We start from the raw sequence: 21,659 nt of genomic DNA on the forward strand, positions 1-21,659 counted from the left end.
TAACAGGGTCAAATTATATCTATTCAAATATAAACAAAAATGAATTCAAACACAGATAAAATACTATAATTAAAATATTTCATTTCCAGTAATTGAATTCTTTCTATAGTGAGTGTGAATAATAGCCTAGTCCAGTATACCGCAAACAGTAAAGATAATATTTGCTTCTTATCACACAATAGTAGAATATTTTAATGTGATCTATGAAACTCAAAATATTTAAAAAAGGGGTTGCTGCTGGGAGTAAATAGTTTTCATTTCTTATCAGTATTTTTCATTATTATAAATCCACTTGTTTAAAACCAGAAGGAAGTTCAAACAAGCTTTAAATTTTATGGAAAGGACGTTTGGGTTAAATTTGCACAGTTGTATGTGTTAATATTGTATAAAACAGTAAATTACTGAGGATTATCTGAGCTACCAATCCTAGCTTCATGCAATTTACCTCATGTTTGCCTTAAACTACAACTAAGAATTATATTTTCTCAATAATTTTGTTTTGACTGGTGCAGTGAGTGTGATCTACAGCTATGTTTACAATATGGTTATTTCTTACATACTTATTTAAAATGAGATTTTCTTATCATAGTGCATTGAAATATTGTTTGTATTTTTGTGGTCTGTTTTTTTTTTTCCTCTCCATGGATACAGTATTATGGATATACTTTTCTTTTTGCATGATAGTTGAGCAGCCACACCAAATCTTTTTTCTCTGCTCCAGGAAAGATGGTCTTTGCAATTTGTCAGGAACTCTCTGCAGCATCATTTAAAAAACTCAGGAAGTTCATATTGTAAATCATCCTCATTTAAACTTTTTCTATCTTCACAATTCTTAAAAAAGCAGCTTGGAAAAAAAAAAAGACTCTGATAAATGTTTGCACCTCATCCTTCAATTTTTCTCAACTTTTATGCTGGAGATATTCTCTTGAACCTATCAACAATGTAGCCAGTAAAAGGGAATAAGAGAAAGTAGGAAGATTTCTTGTTAAAGAGAAATTGTTAGCCCCCACACACTCCCACACCCCTCAAAAAATTAGACAAAGAAAAGAAACACAGAAAGGTAGTATAATTAGAAGAAGAATATAAAGGACTTTTGCTCATACCTATTCCCAAATTTGCAAACATTTTTAGGACAGATAAATTCTTTAACCATCAAATAAAAGCATTCTGTTTATGTCCAGCTCCAAAGGACATAATTAATACTTCACAGAACACTGTCCTACAGAGAAAATTTGGGTTTTTTGGTGTGTCTTTTACTTTATGTGTTAATCTCCCTGATACCACAAAGATATTTCAGCTGAGAGAGCACAGCTGAAGTATACAGGCTTATACAAAGGATAAAAGCTGCGCCATGCAAAACTCTTTTGAACATAGAAGTCTATATCTGATCTGAAAATATCTCCTCATTTGTGGCTCAGCACTTGATGTGAAGTCTTACTTCACAACTCCACTGCTCTTCATCATTACCTTAGGATCATCTCTCTTTACTCTTTGATGATCACTTTACATCTTTATCACTTGCTGCCTTTCATTTCTGTCCACAGTGAGTTTAGTTCCAGTTTAGTTCTGTTCCCATCTCACCTCAAAATTCACTGAAAATGCTGGAGTCCTTCCAGCTCCCTGCCTTTGTGTTACCCTTGAATCCACCACTTCTTTTCCCATCTGTCACTTCAGAGCCATCTGAATCATACCTTGCCTATAAACAGCAAAACAAAAACATGAGATCTCAGCATATCCTAATCACCCTCAATTTATGTAAAACAAAAGCTATGAAGGTGCACTGCAATGGACAGGAGAATGGGCTCATTGGGGTGTACTGGCTCTGCATTTTAATGACTGTGCATCAGTGTTGTCTGGGCTGTCTACCCCCGTGTGTTGGCATGACTGCTCCTGTGATAGCCATACCTCAGTGTTCACCCACCATTTTTCTTCTCCCAGTTACCACCATTGTCAAACCATGTCCAGCACTTCTAATTTTTTTTCTGTGCTGTATTTATGTTAGTATGTATCTCCACACAACATAAATCCATGTTGTTGCCTCCTTCACATACCTATTAAAACAGTGCACAGCCTGGCAAACACCTGCCAATGGTGTGGCAGAGGTAAGGTAAGAGCAGCAAGGTAAGAACATCAGCTACCAGAAAAAGCAGGAGTTGCTGCTTCCATCCATTTTCTTTCCCAGGAAAAGGAATTGTGCTGATCCACAATCTCCAAACAAGGTCACTATGGGGAAAAAAGGGAAAATTGCTATCCCCTTCAAGAAATGAACCCTAGCTGGGAGAACAGAGATAAATTAAGAAGCCCATAATGAAAAAATGGAAAGAATAAGACTGCTTAGATTTCTTTACCAAAGTAAAAGGCCTGATCAACTCTGTGCAGCATCATTTCATCCCTTCATTCTCAGATAAAGGAAAACTGTGGTTCAAGTCTTCTTTATCCCAAGGAGAAGGATGCTACAACTGTGAGTACCCATCATATTCAGACCTCTGGAAGGACTTAAAAGCTTCTTGCATAAGTATGGGCAGACAAGAACTGGGCCTATCAGGGTAGTCTTGTGCTGCTACATGCAGCATCTGCAACATCGAGTTTTTTAGATCTTTTAAGTTTTCCATTCTTGAGTCAGTCCTCCCGGAAGGTACATAATAAACAGACTAAGCTACTTAAAAAATTGTGCTTTACAGGAAAGCAATTACTTGGTATTTTGTTTAGTTGGATGTAAAAAATACTTGTGTGAAAAACATCAACAGCTATTGTGAAAAAAGTAGGTGCTTTTCTTTTTCAAAGATGCTAGATTAATTTATCTCGTTAAATGAACCATTCAGTTGGATCAACTGCATCACTAAATGAAAACACTTTTTATCTGAGATTTTACTTGTGAAACTGCAGTGTCTGATTCATACTTTAGTCATATCCTTCTTCTAGATCCTGTTTTTTATTGAGTTCAGTAAAAGTTTCAGTTAGGAAAAATCAGTTTATTGAAAGTGAATGATTTCCACTATCTTTAGTGAAGCCAAAGAAAAATTTAAAGAAAAATTTAATGTTCCATACTTAGGCTACCCATTTAAGTTTGAAAAGAGAAGTAAACAATGGAAGAGAAGATTAGAAATCTAAAGTAAGCCTATTTTCCCAATGATCAAAGCAAAAATAATATTTTCAGAAATTACAGTTGAACCCTTGGTTACTATACAAGCCCAATCCTAGCCTTCATTTTTTAAATTAATTTCATATTATCATAAGATAAAATTCACCTCAGTAATATGAGTGATTTTTATTTTTATACCAACTTAAAATTAAAAATTTAACATTTAAAAATAGGTAAAGTGCTGATATCCTTTATTTTAAGCAACTTATTTACTGGTCAGAAAGAATTACTGTCTCTCTTTTTTTTCAGAGACAAGTCTCTGCATTTTGAATTTTCCTTGCCAAATGGAAGACATTTTTAATTTCTTTCCAACATTTTCACTCCCACATTCTACTGACTAGTTTTGGTGTAGAAAACACCCATGGGGTGATTTTTTTTGATATTCTGAGCATATCTGGCACCACTTTAGTAATGAAACAGTACATTACAGCTCTGCCTGCAGGAAGAATTTCTTCAACTGTTATCTAAGTTGCATGGCCAAGATCCAGGCCCAGAGACTTGTGCTGTCATTTGAGAATAACTTCAGTGACATAAAGTATCTTGTTAGCTTTTAGTATCTTGGTAGAAAGTCTACACTAATCTTGGCAAATATTATTTCACTGGAAATAATTTAAATCTTACATTTTTAAAATGTCAACATGAAATCTCCATTTGTTCATATCACCAGCTCTTTGATGATTGGAAAAGAGAGTGGTGTTAACATGGAAAACTTTTAGTTCATAGCAGAAGGCAGCAAGGGTTTTGTGACATTTTTATTAAATATGCCACCGTTTTCAGATCTGGGCTTTTTTTCCTTTTATTCAGCTAGGATTCTTAGTTTTACTCCTCACTTTTGTGATGCAAACTTCGTAGCCTTTATGTGTCTATCAGATTAGCATCTCTTTTGCAATTCAGTAGCTTACAGGGACTCAAAAAGAAAAAAGTTCCTGTGCTGGCATATAGTATACAGATTTATAAAATGTCTATCAAATGTCATTAGAGTTTATCTGGATCACAATATGCTGCTAGAAAATTATTAGATTAGAGATGCATAAAAATTAAATAGGAAATTACTCTAGAACTTCTGCACAATTTCAGTTTTGTAAGATTTTATTATTCAACTGGATTTGGTGAAAAGAGAAATCTCAACAGGCATAAACTTTTATGGAAATCTCAACAGGGACATAAACTTTATATAGCATGAAGTTTTAAACACACATCTGTTTGGAGAATATGGAGTAAAAAGTAAGGGAACATTTAGAAACTTTGAGAAAATGAGGGCTTCTTCTGTCTCAGCATTAATCAAACAGATTCTCTACAAGCTCCTTTTTATACAATCTTTGCATGGTGGTGAACAACCCATTTAAATGGGAGGTATAAAATGCAATATTTTAGAACGAACAGAAATAGATCGTGGTAGGGAAAATGTGTGGAAGTATGGTGTGTGATTCTGAACCTAGTAAATGCACCTTGAAATACTGCAAAATTTTAGTCCCTTTGATTTCCTTACTATGAGGCCTATGATTTAAAGCTGTGACATACCAAGGGCATAATAGCCAATTAAGTAAATGGGAAGTTTCTCTCTTAGAGTTCCTGGAGCAGAATCTTGTCATTCAGGCTCTGAGGCTCAGCACCCTCTGCTGCTGGTGGCACTAAATGAGCTGATGATAATTGAGAAGGCTCCTTCTGACGACTCTTGTTGTTTTTGTTAGCACTACACAACCCACCTCCAGCTATGATGGTAATAACACAAGTTAGTGGGTGATGAAAGCTTTGGTTCAGTTAACATTTAACATAGCTGTATTGCATTTTATTTGTGTTTACATTTTACCAAATTAAAGTAGAAATTAGAGGGTAGCTAATTTAATTTGAAATACATTCTATCACTCTCTCTGAATTTCCTTTAGTATTCTTGAAACCTGTTCACTGATAAACACCTATCAAATGTTTCTTATTTTACGTCATGGCTCAAATGACATTTAGCTAGAGAATGAAGTTCTGAAGATTTAAATTTTGTTGTTTTACCTCACCACTTGACATTTATTAACATTTCAAAGCTCTCCAGCCTCTCAGGATCTGCTATCCAGTTTGAAGCTGTTTTTTGTCAGTGCTGAATACCAGTGATGCCACAAGAAAGGAGAAAAACTTTTCATCAGAAGATAACCAATCCATTTTCTCAATGAGAAGAACAATCTGAGTACTAGAGCCATGTGGGGCCTTCTACTGCTAGGTGGAAAAACCCCCTAACATTTCAGTTCACGAGGCTGTATTTTTGCTATGTGAAAACAGTCCTTGTCTTCAATTTCAAAGCCTATTGTGGAGAAAGTGGAAGTCAAAGAGGATGATAAAGGAAAAATAAAAAGCAAAACCCCAGCAGTGGTAAGTAAATAAATAATTGTACACTTGTGCTTAAAATTAATGTACAACAAAATATGGGGTGGAACCACTTCTGTTCCTTTTGGATAATTTGCAAATCTTCTAATGATTTTATGGAGAGTGTTTTTAGACCTGAATCGGGCATTGTCTGCTAACACTTTAGTTAAGTTGTCTTCATCTACTTCTAAGATTTATGGACTCTCTTCATTCCTAAATGCTGTTTAAAGGTGCTAGAAAGACAGTTCTGACAATTTCCACTACTTCACTTACTTTATAAATCATATCTAGATCATATATAGATCACAGGAACTACAATATGGAACTCCTGTTGAGCTTAGACAAACATTGCATAGCTATGGCATCTAGTCAGTATTGTAATCATAGAACATTGTTTCAAAAATGGGGCAAAATACAATGCAGTTTTATAATGTCGCATTCAAGGATGCAACCCACAAAAAAACCCTAGAAAAGGACCTTTTAGAGAGAAGGCAGTACAGAGTCACCTCTGAGGAGCTTTCTTTTGTCCTTTTTCATATGCTGATTTCTACAGTAATAGCAAATGTGAAGGAGAAAGAGAGAACAAAAGCATAAAAGAGATTTTTTCTTTTATGATAATAGTAATGCTTATCTCTGCATCTACTGCTTGGGTAATGTATTGTTTGGGGAGAATTCTGTGCTGATACAGACTTTCAATCATAACATGCAAGGATGATGCTTATGCAAGCCTTCCCCAAGATCTCTATTAAAGTTTCATAAAATTCATAAATGCAATGAACATGAAATGACAATATTGCAGCATTTCGACTTTGTTGGTTTCAGCAGAAAATTCATTCCAGATTAAAAAATCTACAGAAAGCTCAAGTTTGAACAAAAGTCATGAATCTCTCCCCACTCCAAGTCATGCATATTGTGGAGTTTAATACTGCCTAATTCGTTACAATGTGGTGCTTATGCTGACATATGCAATCAATTTTCTATTGTGGCATGCTTTCCATTACTTATTATGCACATCTCCCAGATACATGAGTATTCCGTTACGAGCACAGGAGTTTGTATGTCCCCAGACAGCAATAAGCTGTCATCAGCTTGCTGAAAACTGCAAATGTGCCCAAGATAATGCTGCTGCAAGTATTTGGACTGATATAATACAAAGAAGTTGGACAGAGAAATGCAAAGGAAGCCTTTCATCTGTTTTCAGAATATTTTATGCTTGGCATTACAAAACATATTTCAATTTATATGATGATGAACATACATTAAAAAGACTTATCTGTTCACTTTCTGAAGGTGCTGGTAGTGTTTTATTCTGGGGCAAAAAAGATGCAGCTAAAATATCATGATGTTTAGGAAATATCTGTTCAACCAGCTCATGACTAAGGAAACTCCACCCTAACTTTATTTGTATTTTGTTATTGATTTCTGTGTCTTAAATCCCTCTTATTTTGTTATTGATTTCTGTGTCTTAAATCCCTTTAATGCTAGTTAAAAGTATTTAATATCTCAAAGCTGAATCTTGGTTGAAATCTTGGAGAGTTGAACCTTTTCTGGCTTAAGCACAGCAGAAGCCAAAGGAAAGATGGGTCCTTGTCATTTCCCCAAGTCTGTGCCCCTGCAGGGAGACTCAGGAAGGAAACAGCCTCATCTGAAAAACCTCAGGAGATTTTTAGACTCTTCAGCCTATCAGAAACCAAAGTTCTGTAAATAAAGTCCTGCATCTATAAAATGCTTTTTTTACTGTCATCAAAAAAAACCCCAAAAAACATGAGAGGAACGTTAAGGCTGTCTGACATCCTTCTAATTTTTTTGGAGGTGACATTCTTCTCATTTATTAGTAGGTGATTGCTCATCTGCATTCGTTTTCATGAAACTCTGAAACTGCTCTGGGAGGTTTCAAGCTTAGCCTGCCACATGAAAGAAAATGGTCTCCAACCAGTGGGCCAAGGAATGGGACGCCTCTTTGCTCCTTTAATTTTCCCTATTAATGTAATGAATGTTTGTCTTTAAATAGAAAAGGAATAATTCTCACATGAGTTATTTAACAGAGAATTATGCAAGAACAACTACAGTGCTGTGCTTCAGGCAATTAGTTTTATAATTTTTTTCCATTAAGCTGAATTCACATCTTCAGGTAACAGTATCTGAAACCTCACAGTTGAAGGCAGTCTCTGATATTGCTTTTGTCTTTCCATGTTTAAATTCTGCTATTCCAATAGAATTTGGGAGCTCCTACTTCTGAGGGCTGTAAGAAAATCCCTAGAGAAGAAGAGATGCTTCACAACACATTTCTTACACAGCAGCCACCCCTCCTCTCCATGCAGTCACTCTCACAGATGACCAAGGTCACAGGGGTAGTAGCAACCAGCAGCACTTGGAAGAAAAAGATCCTGAGGGGTTGTTGAAAAAAGGAAACTGAGGACTTTTCCTACTGTACTGTTGCTGCTGCTTTACCAGTAACAACTGACAAGTAATCTTGCAAACACTAAAAGGGAGAGAAATTTTCCTTTGTCAGCCCCTCCTTATGTGAACTTACACCTTATCTGAGTTTACAGCAAATGCTGATTGGCAGAGGGGATTATAAACACAGTAGTGGTCTTTTCCTATCAACTAATCTTGCCTTTTCATTTAGTTTTTAGAGGACAGTTCCGTATTTTTTGTGTTTAAATAGACCTACCCTGACTCCAAGGTTTTTAGACACCTCAGGTTTTAGTGCAGGACAGCTTTTTAACACTTCAGTCGAGTAGTCCATTTCTACTGGAAAGCTCAGTGTCCAGTATTGTTATTTAAATTAATTTATAGTCAAAACTACTCTCCTCATGAATACTTATTTCTTTTGATGCAGGTCAAAACAAACTCAATTGACTGCCTCTGTGACGAATTTCAATAAATCTTTCTTATTTCTTTTTGCTAAAATGTGAAGATGAAGGAAAGAAGGTAACATATTTCATCTGAAGTCAGTTTCTAATTCAATTAGAGCTTCATCTTGGCCCCATTGAACTCACTGGGCTTTTTGCCACTGAATTTAATAAGGTTAGAATCAGACTCATAACATGCAGTTTCTTATTTCTTCCAGATAACCAATTAAAATATTAAATATCTCTGGGTGAACATTTCCTTCTCATCCACATGTTCTTTGATATTGTGTTATTGCTTTTTCGTCTGTCCTTCTGTAACTTTTAATTAAGAGTTCCTTTGTGTGTAGGTAAAGGGAGGCTACTTTATTTTAAAACTTTTCAGGATATGCTTTTGTTTTGATGGTTTCTAAAGAGAGAAAAAGCAGGAACAATTTTTTTTTCTCCTAGTGGAGGTTTAATCTACCAAATGTGCTTGCTTGAGGATGAATTGGGAAATGAGATGATGAATAAGGGGTATGAGAGCAAACATACGCTTTCTCTCCTATTTTAATTTAAAAAAGAAAAAAAGGGAAAAATTTATTTGATTATTAAGAATCATTGTTCATCAGACTCTCCAGAAAAAATAAACCTCCATTATATTTAACAAAATATTGTTCATTGTGAAAACTAGATTATTATTACTGATAGTTGGATTAATTTCTGAAGCCTTATTACATTTATCCATTCATTCTTTTTAAATCTATCAGATCAATGCTCACACCAGGGATAACTGAAAATAAGGCCTTTTGATCCAATATTTTGTCATTAGTTGCTATCCCTGACAATACAGGTAAAAGGAATGTGATATCAGGGGCTGAAGATTCAGATAAGAGCTTGAAGCAGGAGAGGTGGGCAAAGCGACACCTCTAAAAGATTCCTGAATGTTGGTCTATTCTTACACAAACAAGGAAGCTATTTCAGCGGTGGAGAGAAGAAGGGAAAGGGAATGTAGAGGCTGAGGGGGGACCCCATTGCTCTCTAAAGCTACCTGAAAGGAGGTTGTGGTTCTGTGGGAGTCAGTCACTTCTGTCATTTTTCAGTTAAAAGAATGTGAAGAAACGGCCTTCAGTTGTGCAAGGGAAAGTTCCAATTAGATATTGTAAAAATGTTTATCACTGAGAATGATGGTTAATCATTGAAATAAGTTGCCCAGCGACATTGTGGAGTCATCCTCTCTGGAAGTGTTCAAGAGGAGTCCAGGTTTCTCACTTGGGGATAGGGTTTAGGGGTGATTATGGTGGTGTGAGGCTGATGGCTGGACTAGATGATCTTGGAAGTCTCTGACAATATTTACGATTCTGTGCGACTCTGGCTTGATTTTCCTTCAGATTTGTTCTGGTGACCATGTACTTGTTGGGTGGCAGAGCATGTACCAGTAGCACTGCCTGGCTAATACTAGAACAAAGATGCATTACCCTCCATTCAGGCAAATATTTGAAAATCCTAACGTTGCTCTAAGCAAAGGTTTTGCACTACAGTTATTGGTTTGGGCCTTAGGTGCAAGTCCAAAAATATGCTAGTTATCACTTTTCTGTGCACATTCACACAGCATATTGGTATATGCAATATGGTAACTGAAGGTCTTGAGCATCTGAAATTAAGAAGGAAAATTTAATTTTTTACTTGGGTTTAATAATATAGCAGGGGGATAGAAGGGGAAAAAATAAAATTCCACCCAAACTATTGATGTTCCAAGTCAGTAAAACATTATTTTTAATGGTGTGATTAAGTCTATTTTTTTTATTTTAAAACCTAAATTAAAGAGTGTAGGGTGATAGATGCATGAGGGCAATTCCCATTACTTGTAAGAATTAAACTATTGGCTACTTACAAGGTTTTCTAATGATAAAACTGTCTTGCAAATTCATTACAGCCTTGTTTATTGATTTATCTAGGTCTCTAAGGAATATTACAGACCGATCTGAAATGCCTGCCTCATGTATATTGAAAAGACTTAAAACTGCTGGAACCAACCTATTTGATGTCTGAATAACCTTTTCTAATTGTTGACTTTAGCTTAAAGAATATATTAGATGCTACCATGTCATTAACTTTTCCCTCTGATGAGGGTTCTTGAGTGTTTTCCTGCACACTCTAACTTCCTTGCTCTAAATGTAGTAAGGGCAAGAAAGAACTTTTCTCAATTCAGCCTTTTGCTGAGAAGATCTTGCCAGTAAAAAATTTCCTCTTGACTGATATTTTTTCTTTTGTCTGAAAATCAATGTACAGTCTTTTCTATGCATTGTACATCCTGGACAGCTTCCAGGTTTTGAAATCTTGCCAATGTCACTGTAAGACAGGAATGTAATATTTATTTAGTTAAATCAAATGGGAACCACAGATCAAGATATTATTTATAATGCAATGGCACAGGCTAATTTTAGTAGCCAAGCTATATATGTGTTAAGGAAGCAGTTGCTAAACCTTCCTTAGAGAGCTTTGATGTCTATTGATCTTGCTGATTGTAGCCACACCTTTCATCTGAAAGTGATAACTGGATAAATTGAAAACCACATGAAAACAAATTAATGACTTTTATTTAAACAAGTAGAGGGGAAATTATTTTGTCTATATTAGCTCCAGAAAACAGAATTTAAACTGTGCTAATTTTCTCTTTTTTTTTCACCTGATCCAGGTGGTGGGATCCTTTCATTTTCTCTTTCAGACTTTGGCTTGAATGAAGCAATATTGAATAAAATTAATTTCAACAAGAATGAAGGGATGGAAAAAAGACACTGAGTTAAACTGAAAAGAGTCCTTGTATTTGTTCAACAGAGTTGCAATTGGGGGTAGTTTCTGTGCTACTAAATACTATATTCAAAGCTGAAGTAGTGTATCTGGCCAGAATTTTTAGATAGAGGAGAAAAAGGACTTAGAAGAACATGTTAGACTCAACTCAGGTGTTCCTTGATATTGGTCAATGACTATGTGAGTTTCAGATGTCATTAAAGTTACCTTGTATTATGAGCAAATTTTCCTTTGGCAAAAACTAGCAAGATTTGAAAAAATTCATGTTTATTTTACAGCAAAATAATAAGATTACTTTTACTTTCAATTCATCTAGGCAAAGAAAGAGAGGTAAAAATGACATCATTTTATTATAATATTCAGATATTTTGGAGAGAAATATATGAGTTTGTGATGATTCATACCATGGATCCAAACATGAGTTTTTTTATTTTGGGAGAGTCCTTGGCTGGGCAAGTTTTTATTTATGTATATGCAAAATAAACCTACTCCTCTGGAAAACTGATGTATTTTGATGTGAAGATTTAAGATCTCCTTCCTTTATCTCTAAAATTATTAAGTATAAGAGTTGCCAGCAGGCTTTTAAATTGTTTAAAACTAAATGTGAGTGGTCAAAGAGTATTGAAAAAATGTCACTAAAAAAAGAAGTAAAACTGAAAGCACAAAACCTTAACATTTTACTGGCTTAGCAGGAGGATGGTGACATGTTTGCAAGAATTTATAGGTCAATAAATGTACTTATATTTTAATAGCAAATACTATTGAAATTATGGCAAACTTCCATTGATTTCTTAAGTCCTAGAATAAAACTTTATAAATATCCTTATAAAGTACATGGCAACTCTGCTACTGTTTAGCAGAACAATTAGTAATTGGGGTAAAAAATATGCTTCAACTTTTGATCCATTTTTGTTAGTATGAATAATCAACATAAAATAATAAATAGTGCTAATGGCAATTTAATGAAATGTGAATAGTGAATAGAACTAGAGATCTTTGGAAATGGCTGATCTATCCATCACTTTATCAGAAATGCAATTTTTAAATAGTAATATAATAAACTGTGTTTCAGATTTTTATTTTGAATAAAATAAATCCTATTACAGATATATTTTATATCTGATTTAATAACACTATTCTTATTCTATCCAGTTACTGTCTGTCTGTCAAAGTTTGTAACAGTATAACATTCACAATTCACATCTGCAAGTTCAGAAAACTTAGTGGTACTATTGCTATTTGTAATGTCTTTTTATCACTTTTCATTATTTATGAACTGATGGTGCTTTGTTGTGCAAACTGAGAAAACACTTTGAAAAATGTCATGTCTCTCCTTATCTGTTAATTTTAAAAAGTACAGCAAAAACATTATATATTTAAGTATGTTATAATTTTTTAATTTGCTCTTTGTAATCAGGCCTCATACTAATCTCTCCAAAAGCATCAACATTTATTGGTCAAACCAGAGTCTACACTGTATTTCTGAAGTGTGCCCTGAAAAACATAAATTTCTTTGGCTCCATTTGCTCTTCCTGTTTTCTCATTAGGATGCCCAAGGATTTTCACTGAACTGGTTGGATTGACTATAACCAGGAACTGAAAATTTAAAGGTTTCTTCTCACTGAAGAAGATCAAGACTTCATATTTCAAATTCCAAATGGAATGACAATCTACAGTGAACTTGTTCAGCTGAAATTTCCGGGATCTTAGGCACTCCAAGCTACTGGAAAAACATCCTGTTATTAATCCTGGATTAATGAAGAGAATGGACTTAGGGCATGATCCAGAGCCCATTGTAGTCAATGGGAGACTTTTTCCATTGACTTCATCGGGGTTTGGATCAGGCCTTTACTACCTAAAATGAATAAACTCCCAGCAAAATCTGCTATAAGCAAGTGGCATCCTTTCCTGAGATCTTAGAAGATATTGAAGACAATAATAGCCATGCCTTCCCCATGACTATGGCTGTGTGTGTGGCTCACTGCTCATGGGGAGCACCCAGTGTAGCTTAAAAGCAAAGAAAACCCTTAAAAGTCGAAGCATTGCTGGTCACATTCAGAATATCTGGTCTAGGAAGTATGGATTTATGTTCCTAAAATAAATTGTTAAATTACGAGAAACAAAGCTGATACATTTCTGAATATTTCTTAGTTTCTAGGGAAAAGGGATTATTTCGGTTTAAAACTCTCAGAAGTCTAGTATGTGAATTCTTGATGTTCAGAAGTAAAAGCAATAATGTCAACAGAGACTTTATTTTCTGTGACCAAACCTGCAATGATAGTACTAACACAAAATCATCAATTAGTCTATGAAGAGTGATGATTTTCAAGTGTCTCTAAAGAACAACAATATGGTACAACATTGAAGGCAAATAAAGGATATATTTAAAAATAAAAAAATAGAAGGGATTTGCAAAGTTCTTGTTTAGTACTGGTTGTTGTGGGTTTCTTAAAAAAAACCCCCCAAACTCTCCTAACTCTTGAACCTGTGTACTTTCCAAATAAAAAGTGCTAATTAAGTCATGTAAATGTCTGAAATCCTGAATTCCTGATAATACAGGCAAAGCAATGGCTTCAGGGCTTTTGGCTTCATAGTCTTGATTAGTTACATGACATCTGACTTGGGCATCTGCAGGAGTGTCTCTGTCTAAGATGCCTCTAAAGATAACACTTTTGTAGCAGAAAACTTGTCATGTCACTGCAGTTGTTTAATATTGATCTGATTAATTGTGTCCCAAAATTACCTCTATCTCTATATCGGGTTATGAAAGAAACAAATATGGCAACTAAAAAATACTTTATATATTTGAGCACATAATTTTGCTTTCTACTCCATCCTCATGACACAAACTGAGAACCTTAAAACACTTCAATCAGCACCAACTAAAATCCAGAGGTTGAAGAGTGAAGTGATTGATACAGCCTTTGGACTTCCAGAAATCCTTTTTGTAGCAGTAGAGAGAACTTAGACATTGCCAATTGTAATTTTCAAAACTTTGAAGCAAGTGATTTACAAAGGGAAGAAGAAAGACTTTGAAAGATTTTTGAAAGATGTTCTTAAATCTGGACACCCTTGTTACATGCTTTTCCTTTTCCTCCTGTGTGAAGGTACTCATATTTTCCATTTCTTGCCAACACTCTGAAGTAATTGCTGCCTTGTACTTGTAGAAAGTTCCGTCAAAAAGTGACATTTTTTAACAGACCACTTTGTTCCTCATTTCCATGGCATAATGGCATGCATAGAGAGGAAGAAAATTTTTTTATATGGCACCTTTGAAAGAGTTATTTGTAATGCTTTATTTTTTCTTTTTTCTTTTTTTTTATCAAATAATATCAAATAATATGGGGCAGATTGTTGGTGCTTCTGAGGCAATTAAATCTTTTACAGTAATTCCATAAGGACAGAGTTTCTTGGTTGACTGAAAGAGAACTTAAGTGGAAATGGACCTGCTTGAAAAATCTCTTTGGGAGATATAATGATACAGTGAAACTCCTCAAGAACTCTTGCTTTTATATTTAATCTAAATTTCTTTTCCCATTAGAAGTTAAATGCATTGATCTTGCTGGTTTACACACATTTTGGGGAAACATTATAATCAAAGCATGTATTGTAATTGGGATCATTATTTCACCCTATAATTTGTTTTCTTATAAGAAGTTCAATGCCTTACTAGGTGACTCTTGTCATGGTTTGTATCTCCCCTGATTGATATGATCCTATTTGACCCCATTTTTGCAGCTTGAAATGCTGTACAGGACAAAAATTCTATTTGAACACTGGTAAGATTCACCATTATATTTTCCATTTTCCACTTATATTCTATAAGTCTGATTGATATGACTGTAGATGATAATGCAATTATACTGTAAATCTCTATATGTGAATTATAGATACAGTTTTGAGGTTGACTTTGGGCCACTGGTTTTTGAAATTTGCTATTATATTGGCTAATTTTTAAATAAATGTTAAGATTCTTCTTTTATATAATCTCTTCCATTCATTATATTATTTTCTTGTTGCTAGTTCTTAGATTTCAGCAATAACACTGATTAAAACTATTTATAGATTTCCCTCTGTAATTAATCTGTTTTCCTAACATTGCACAAGAATGTTTATAATATGCATCTTTATATTCTTGAAAAAATTGTATGATAATACTGCCAAAATATTTTGGAATTGTTTTCCTTTAAGCTCTGTAAATTATTTCTGTCATTTATGTTAATATATTTTAATTCAGTAAAAATAAGCTAACAAACTGTGAAGGGCACAAACTATAAACCTCTCAACAGCTTTGGCAAGCAAGAAAAGTCATGAGAAAATATGAATGGGGATTTGGAGGATCTGTTCTCTGAGTGAGTGATGTTATAAAATAAAGACTTTATGGATGATGAGTTTCATCTACAGCTTGAAAAAGAATCTGCATATGTTTTACAGAGCATAAATTCAAAGTGACCAAATTACAGGGCTGTCACAAAACTTCCTTTTCAGTTGTCTTCTTAAGACAAATCCCCTTTTTTCCTTTACATCTGGTTTGGTTTTGAGGTTTTTAAAAGCACACAGAAACATGAAATGCAAGAATTCATTCAAGCATGTCAGTGTGGTGTGGCAAATTGCATATTATCCAGGTTCAGACAGTGCTCTGCAGAAAATTTATGTGTTATATCTAGAAATTTGTATTATCTACAGACCACCTAAGACCTGCACTCTTAAGAATCTTTGAAGTGATGTCAGCTTTGAATTTATCTATGAAATTATCACTGTTTCAAATATATCTGGAATACCTTATTGCTAGCTTCTCTTTTCAAAATAATGTGTATGCATTAGCTCAGAAGAGAGGTGAAATGGTTGAGCATTAAAAAACCATGCTGATGGACAAGATGGCATAGAAAATGAACTGAAAATTATAGGGAAGTGAATATTTATGTAGGTTTGCTCGTTGGTTAAGGTTTATTTGCTACTGAAACTCACAAGCACACAGGAAAATAACTCCTCTCATGTACAAAAAGAGAGCAAATGGATTCTGATATGAAAATTAGTTACTTAAGCAGCTATTACATACAGGGATATTGAATGAAGCATTGTTGTTGAAAAGTGGTTTTGATTTTTTTACACATCATGTAATGGTTGAAGTAAGGGTATAAAACAATCCATTAATGTGTTGTTGCATTTTTTATAAATACCAGAGAGAAAGAATTTTGATTTTGTATAGGAGCAGTGCATGTTAGAAGAAAAAGCATATCAAGACCTCTTAATATGACAATTTATACCCAGAAACTGAAAAATTATTTTGATTCACAGATGAGATTCTCAAATTAATTTGTCCTAGGAAATCAGTTTCATTGCTCAGAGCTTATATATTTGAAAGTACAAACAGTACATAGGAAATCATGTGTCCTGAGAACTTGAAAGTAAGTCTCAATTGCCATACTTATCTACACATGGGCAAAACACTGTTCCTAAACTGAGATGTGAAAATCTGCCACGCAGACACAAAGACACACAGACACCTAAACACCCTCTTCACACAGAGTCAATACATTTGCTATTCACTATTTTGATGGCTCAGTTTCAGTACTTCTGGCATATCTTATTTCTGAGAGAATTTTTGAGAGAAAATATTCCAAATTTTTTTTGGAAAAAATTTGGAAAATTAATTATAAGAACAGCAAATACAGATACGACATTGTCACATGTAAAAATAAGGTTTAGGAACAAACTAGGTCTAGTCTGAGAAACACAGGTGTGTTTCTAAGGTGGTCTGCAGATGTTTACTGTTCAGCCTTGAAATTTGCTTTATTCAGAAGAGAACTACAGTGGATAAACCACCACCTCTTTACTTTGATAACCACACACTGGGGTGCTTCAACAGTTTCACTGTGTATAAAATCTGCAAATTTTTGTGCCTGCAGTGGGCCTCTCCTGTTATTTCTCTAGCTATTGAAATTCGCAAAATTAAATATCTCAATTTTTGCTTTCTTCCATATCCTTATTAACTGGTTATCACTAATAAACTTTGAAGCTGAATTTCTGTATTGTTTTCAACTCATGCAAGCTACCAAGTGAAGTTGGCAATTGTAAATGTCATGTGAATATGGTATTGAAGAAGACAATTACTGCAATTACCAATTTAAATTTAAAATTCTCTTTTTTCAGTATTCACTTGATCTCTCAGATGAAGACTGAGAGTGTGATGTCACTGAATTATTTTTAATAAAGAATAACCTGCCCATACATTCTTTATGGTATATTAGCCTGAAAAGAAAGATGATGAAGGCAGTTTAGGTTTTGAGGGACAGACTGGAACCTTTTCATTTTGGTCTCTACAGCATGAAAATTCCAAGCCCTCAAATGTCTAAGGGCCAGAAAAGAAAAACTGTTTGCATTAATTAATTTATTTTGAATCTACTTCTACATACCAAACACTGAAATTTCAGAACATAATTTTTTAAGGAGATCTGACAGCTGAGTTATAAACTTTCCCTTATAATCTTATCAGGTAAAAAGGAGGCAAAGTTTTCAACAAACCTTTTTCATCTTTTCAGATATTCATCTCTGTCTGTGTGTTCTCTTTAAATTTCCTTTGTGAAGTTAATGGCACTCTCTTTTCCAGACTTCTCGTTTATTTATTTTCCAGATCTGGCCCAGAGGACAAAACATCAAGATGGATCTGATTTTGCATATTAATTGTCAGAGCACTAACATATAGCATAGGTGTTTCTGTTTTAGTAGGAGATAAATTGCATCCTTTTGGCCTGTGGAAATACTGAAAGTACTATAAGCTTTCATGGTACCAGATGGTTTCTAATTATTAATGCCATTGCCTGGAAGATTGTTTTTAGTCAATGACAAACTCACATTATATTTGCATTTAAATGGCTCTCAGATGTACCCAATAACTTCTCAATACACTGTCAGTAGGGACATAACTCCAATTCTGTACAACACCTTCACCAAAGCAGCTACTGGCCAGATGTCTGTGCATAAATTGAATGCACTGTGGCTCTAGTGATGTCTGGTTACCTTTTACTTCTTTCACCAAAACAAGGCTTTGCCCCCTCCCCCGATAAACAAACCTCTGTCTTTAACATGACAACCTCTTACATCTCTTTCATTATAATTTTCCCTGGGCTAATGCATCATTCCCTAATGAAGTGAATTACTTCCAAGTACTACAGGTGGTGTGCCTAAAAATCTACGTAAAACAGAAAAAAATCCATTTGTTTCACTAAAGCTTTCATCACGGTACTGCCAAAGCAGAGTCATTACTGATTCTAAAGTTGACTGAACTGTGGTTTAAAAATAAATTCTAATCAGTGCAGATTGACATCATAGAATAGTGCACAAAACTGCACTTTACTTTAAAGGTGTTTGCATTGCTGTGTTGTGTTGCTGTGAATCCTTTACAGGCAAAAATTTGTTTGGAGGATATGTTTAATGTAGAAGAAAAAGATATATTAAGCATTACATAATTGTGTTCTCCTCAAACTTGTACACTGCTGACCAGTGATATAGGAAAACTTTATTTGAATATTTTTTCAATGTTTATGCTCTGAATTTGACTATTCAAACGTTTTTTCCTGATTTCTATGATTTATTGATAATGATACTGTGTTTACACAACTTTATGATAGTCATGCAAAAACAATCCTTAAAATTTTCCAAATATAACAGTTTCATTTGTTTACAAATTTACTGTAAGGGTTTTTTAAGTATATAATTTTATCATTAAAATTCATAAAGACAAGAAAAATATTGTCTTTTCAGTTCCATTATCCCAGATAATGGCATGTCCTATCAATTTCTGAAAGCTATTTCTTTCAATTTCTGTTTCAGTCACTGACCATGTATTTGTCTATCTTGTTATAGTTGGCTTACATATTGTTGCTGTTAAATAACCATTGTCAGCAAACAGCAGTGTCGTATTACCACCACCTCAAATGCAATGGCAAGACCTACTGTGAACAGTTTTCATGAACTGTAGAGGAGGTGAGCATGTTCTGATGTAAAAGAAATTATAACATGGGTAATTAATTATTTGCATATATTTTATTGTTATACTATATACTTTTATTTTAGTTTAGGCTTTTAACCCACAGAATGGGGAGCTTTTCTGGGACACACTCTGAGTCTTGCTGAAGTCAGTGTTAAAAGTCTCACAAAGCTCAGATTTCATCCCAGGTACCTTCATTCACTGCAGGTGAAAAGGTAAAAGTTAGTGACAGGTCTTTTCTATTGCTCTGCTTGTGTTGAGGGTAGGGGTTTGAAAATAGCCAAATATGAATGCAGACAGCTGTGACAGGACTGTTTTTATGAGTGTATGAGAATTAATCATGTTCTGGATCAGGAAAACCAGCTACCAGAACTTCCACCACCCGCGCCTTTGAAAGAAATGCATACTTTGCACAGACACATTATTGTTGTAGGGCAGGTGGCAGTGGTCCTACAGCTGTCAGTTCACATGAGAAAGGATGGAGGCCCTCTAGCAGCTGACAGTGATGGGAATTATTTCCCTAACGTCAATGTGATTCTGGAATTAAATACTGGTCCTACATACAAGTTATCTATTTTGGATTTTGCTCAGTTCCCCTAGCAGCTTTCAAGAAGGTACAGGTTTCTCTGGAGAGTGACTCATTCCATCCAAAGACAAGGGTGAAGATGTGGAGGGTGATTCACCTAACTATTTCCTTCCATCCACTTGGAGAAGAATGCAAAACCTAATATAGACAAGTCAAATAACCAGATCTTTAATAAATTGCTTAAACAGGATCTTCAAAATATAATGTTAAAAGAATCTTGACACATCTAAATATAGCAGACAAAAATAAGTCTAAATTTAGTTTTAAGGTCAAGCTTCAAATTCTCCTCAAATTTTCTAGATGAACAGGAGAGAATGATGAAAACAGTTTTCCTTGTTAAGTCTTGGCTCCTATGTAAGGTGCTTCCTACAGTGCAGGCTGTTTTCTCTTCCAATAACATTTTTAAAACCATCTGTATAAACAGGAGCTGTCAAGGGCAAAACTCCACTGGTGTCTACCAGACAAGCTGGGCAAGCATATGCTCTTTAATGCTGGGGGGATATAAATGCAAGCATTATCCCTCCTGCTGTCTGTCCAGCCAACAAGCCTCAGAATATGCATAAAATCATGGTTTACTTAACATGTTGGTGTGACTTGTCTGGTTCTAATAAAAAGTAATTTTCTTGTCAGTACTGTGATTGTTACCTTTAGGGACATACTTTTGTATAGCTCTGCTGTAGTAGAAAATACTTGTAATTGATCCTGACTAAAGGCTACACCTACTTTCCCCTGCTGTTGCAAAGATCCTGTCCTGGGAAAGGAGAGGACTTCCTTGCAGGTAAATATGTAATGATGAGTAAATAGAGAAATTAAAAGCTACTGTAGACACCAGATTCAGGTCCTGTCCTGCATCAGGAAAATATCTCTGTCCATCAACTAAAATTCAACGTATACCTTTCAGCTGGAAGGGCTTGGCGCAGGGCTCAGAAGCATTCAGAGGAGTGGAGCAGCTCTTCACTTTGGAACTCACAGCAAAGAAGAGCATTTACTGGGGTTGTGCTGCTGAAAGAGAACCAAAATTAAACAATCTTTTGCATGCATTAGGCTTGTGTCCTGCTGAGGAGCAATTTCATTATTTCATTTACATTCTGTCCAATGTCAAATGTGAAGTGTGTGGAAGGTGATGCACTTGGACTATTTCATTCCATCAACATGAAGGGGAATGAAAAACATGACTAATATAGACAAGTCAAACAATTAGATCTCTAATGAATCTTCTAATTGGGATATTCTGTAAATTTTTGGAGGGACATTTTCGTCTGTACTTTTTGACCATATAAAATCTGTTTCCTCTAGACCATTACTACTGGTCACATCAGACCAATTCAAGTAGAAGTGAATTCATCAGTCATAAGACAACATGCCAATTAGGCATTAATGTTTCAGATTTTGAGAACTGTAATGCATATCTGGGGAAAAAAACCCCAAACTTCTGCAAAGTCTTTACCAAAACTATGTCCTGAATTACTTAATCTGAGTTGCATGGACAAGAACAGAAATTTCTCATTTTGTAGGAGTTTGGTTGCTTGGCTGTGTTTTTGTTATTTCCTGCTTATTTGATTTGTCTACTTTCCCAGATGGCTGGTCCATTCCACAGCCTCTGAGCCATTACTTTACAAATTTTGACAGTTTTGACATTTAACCTGTCAAGAACAGCGACACACTGAATGCTAACAGAACCTTCAGAGAATTTTTAGCTTAATAATAATTATCTGAAGCCTAAAAAAAAAAAAATCACTTTTATTTAAAACTTAAATAAAAAAATAACGGAAAAGAGGGTTGTTGCCTCAGCTTCAAGCTCAACTTTTATAAATGACAGACAAAAGGAGGGCTAAGGTTCATGTCTTCCTCTCTGCAAAAGTCTACAAAGATCTGCTTTTGATACCTTCATATATATTTCTTTCTCATACAGAAAAATGTTACAGAAATATAGAGAATATATTTCTA

General features: G+C 34.7%; 1 long non-coding RNA gene across 1 annotated transcript; it reads left to right on the forward strand.

The window, feature by feature from the left end:
* The first annotated feature begins 619 nt into the window (after positions 1 to 619).
* LOC141730407 (uncharacterized) lies at positions 620 to 21,486 on the forward strand. The gene is made up of 2 exons (XR_012581864.1): positions 620 to 19,122; positions 20,614 to 21,486. It is a non-coding gene; the product is annotated as an uncharacterized LOC141730407 (long non-coding RNA).
* The last annotated feature ends 173 nt before the right edge of the window (positions 21,487 to 21,659 follow it).

This window comes from Zonotrichia albicollis, chromosome 1 (genome assembly GCF_047830755.1).
Source record: "Zonotrichia albicollis isolate bZonAlb1 chromosome 1, bZonAlb1.hap1, whole genome shotgun sequence".
Classification (NCBI taxonomy): Eukaryota; Metazoa; Chordata; class Aves; order Passeriformes; family Passerellidae; genus Zonotrichia; species Zonotrichia albicollis.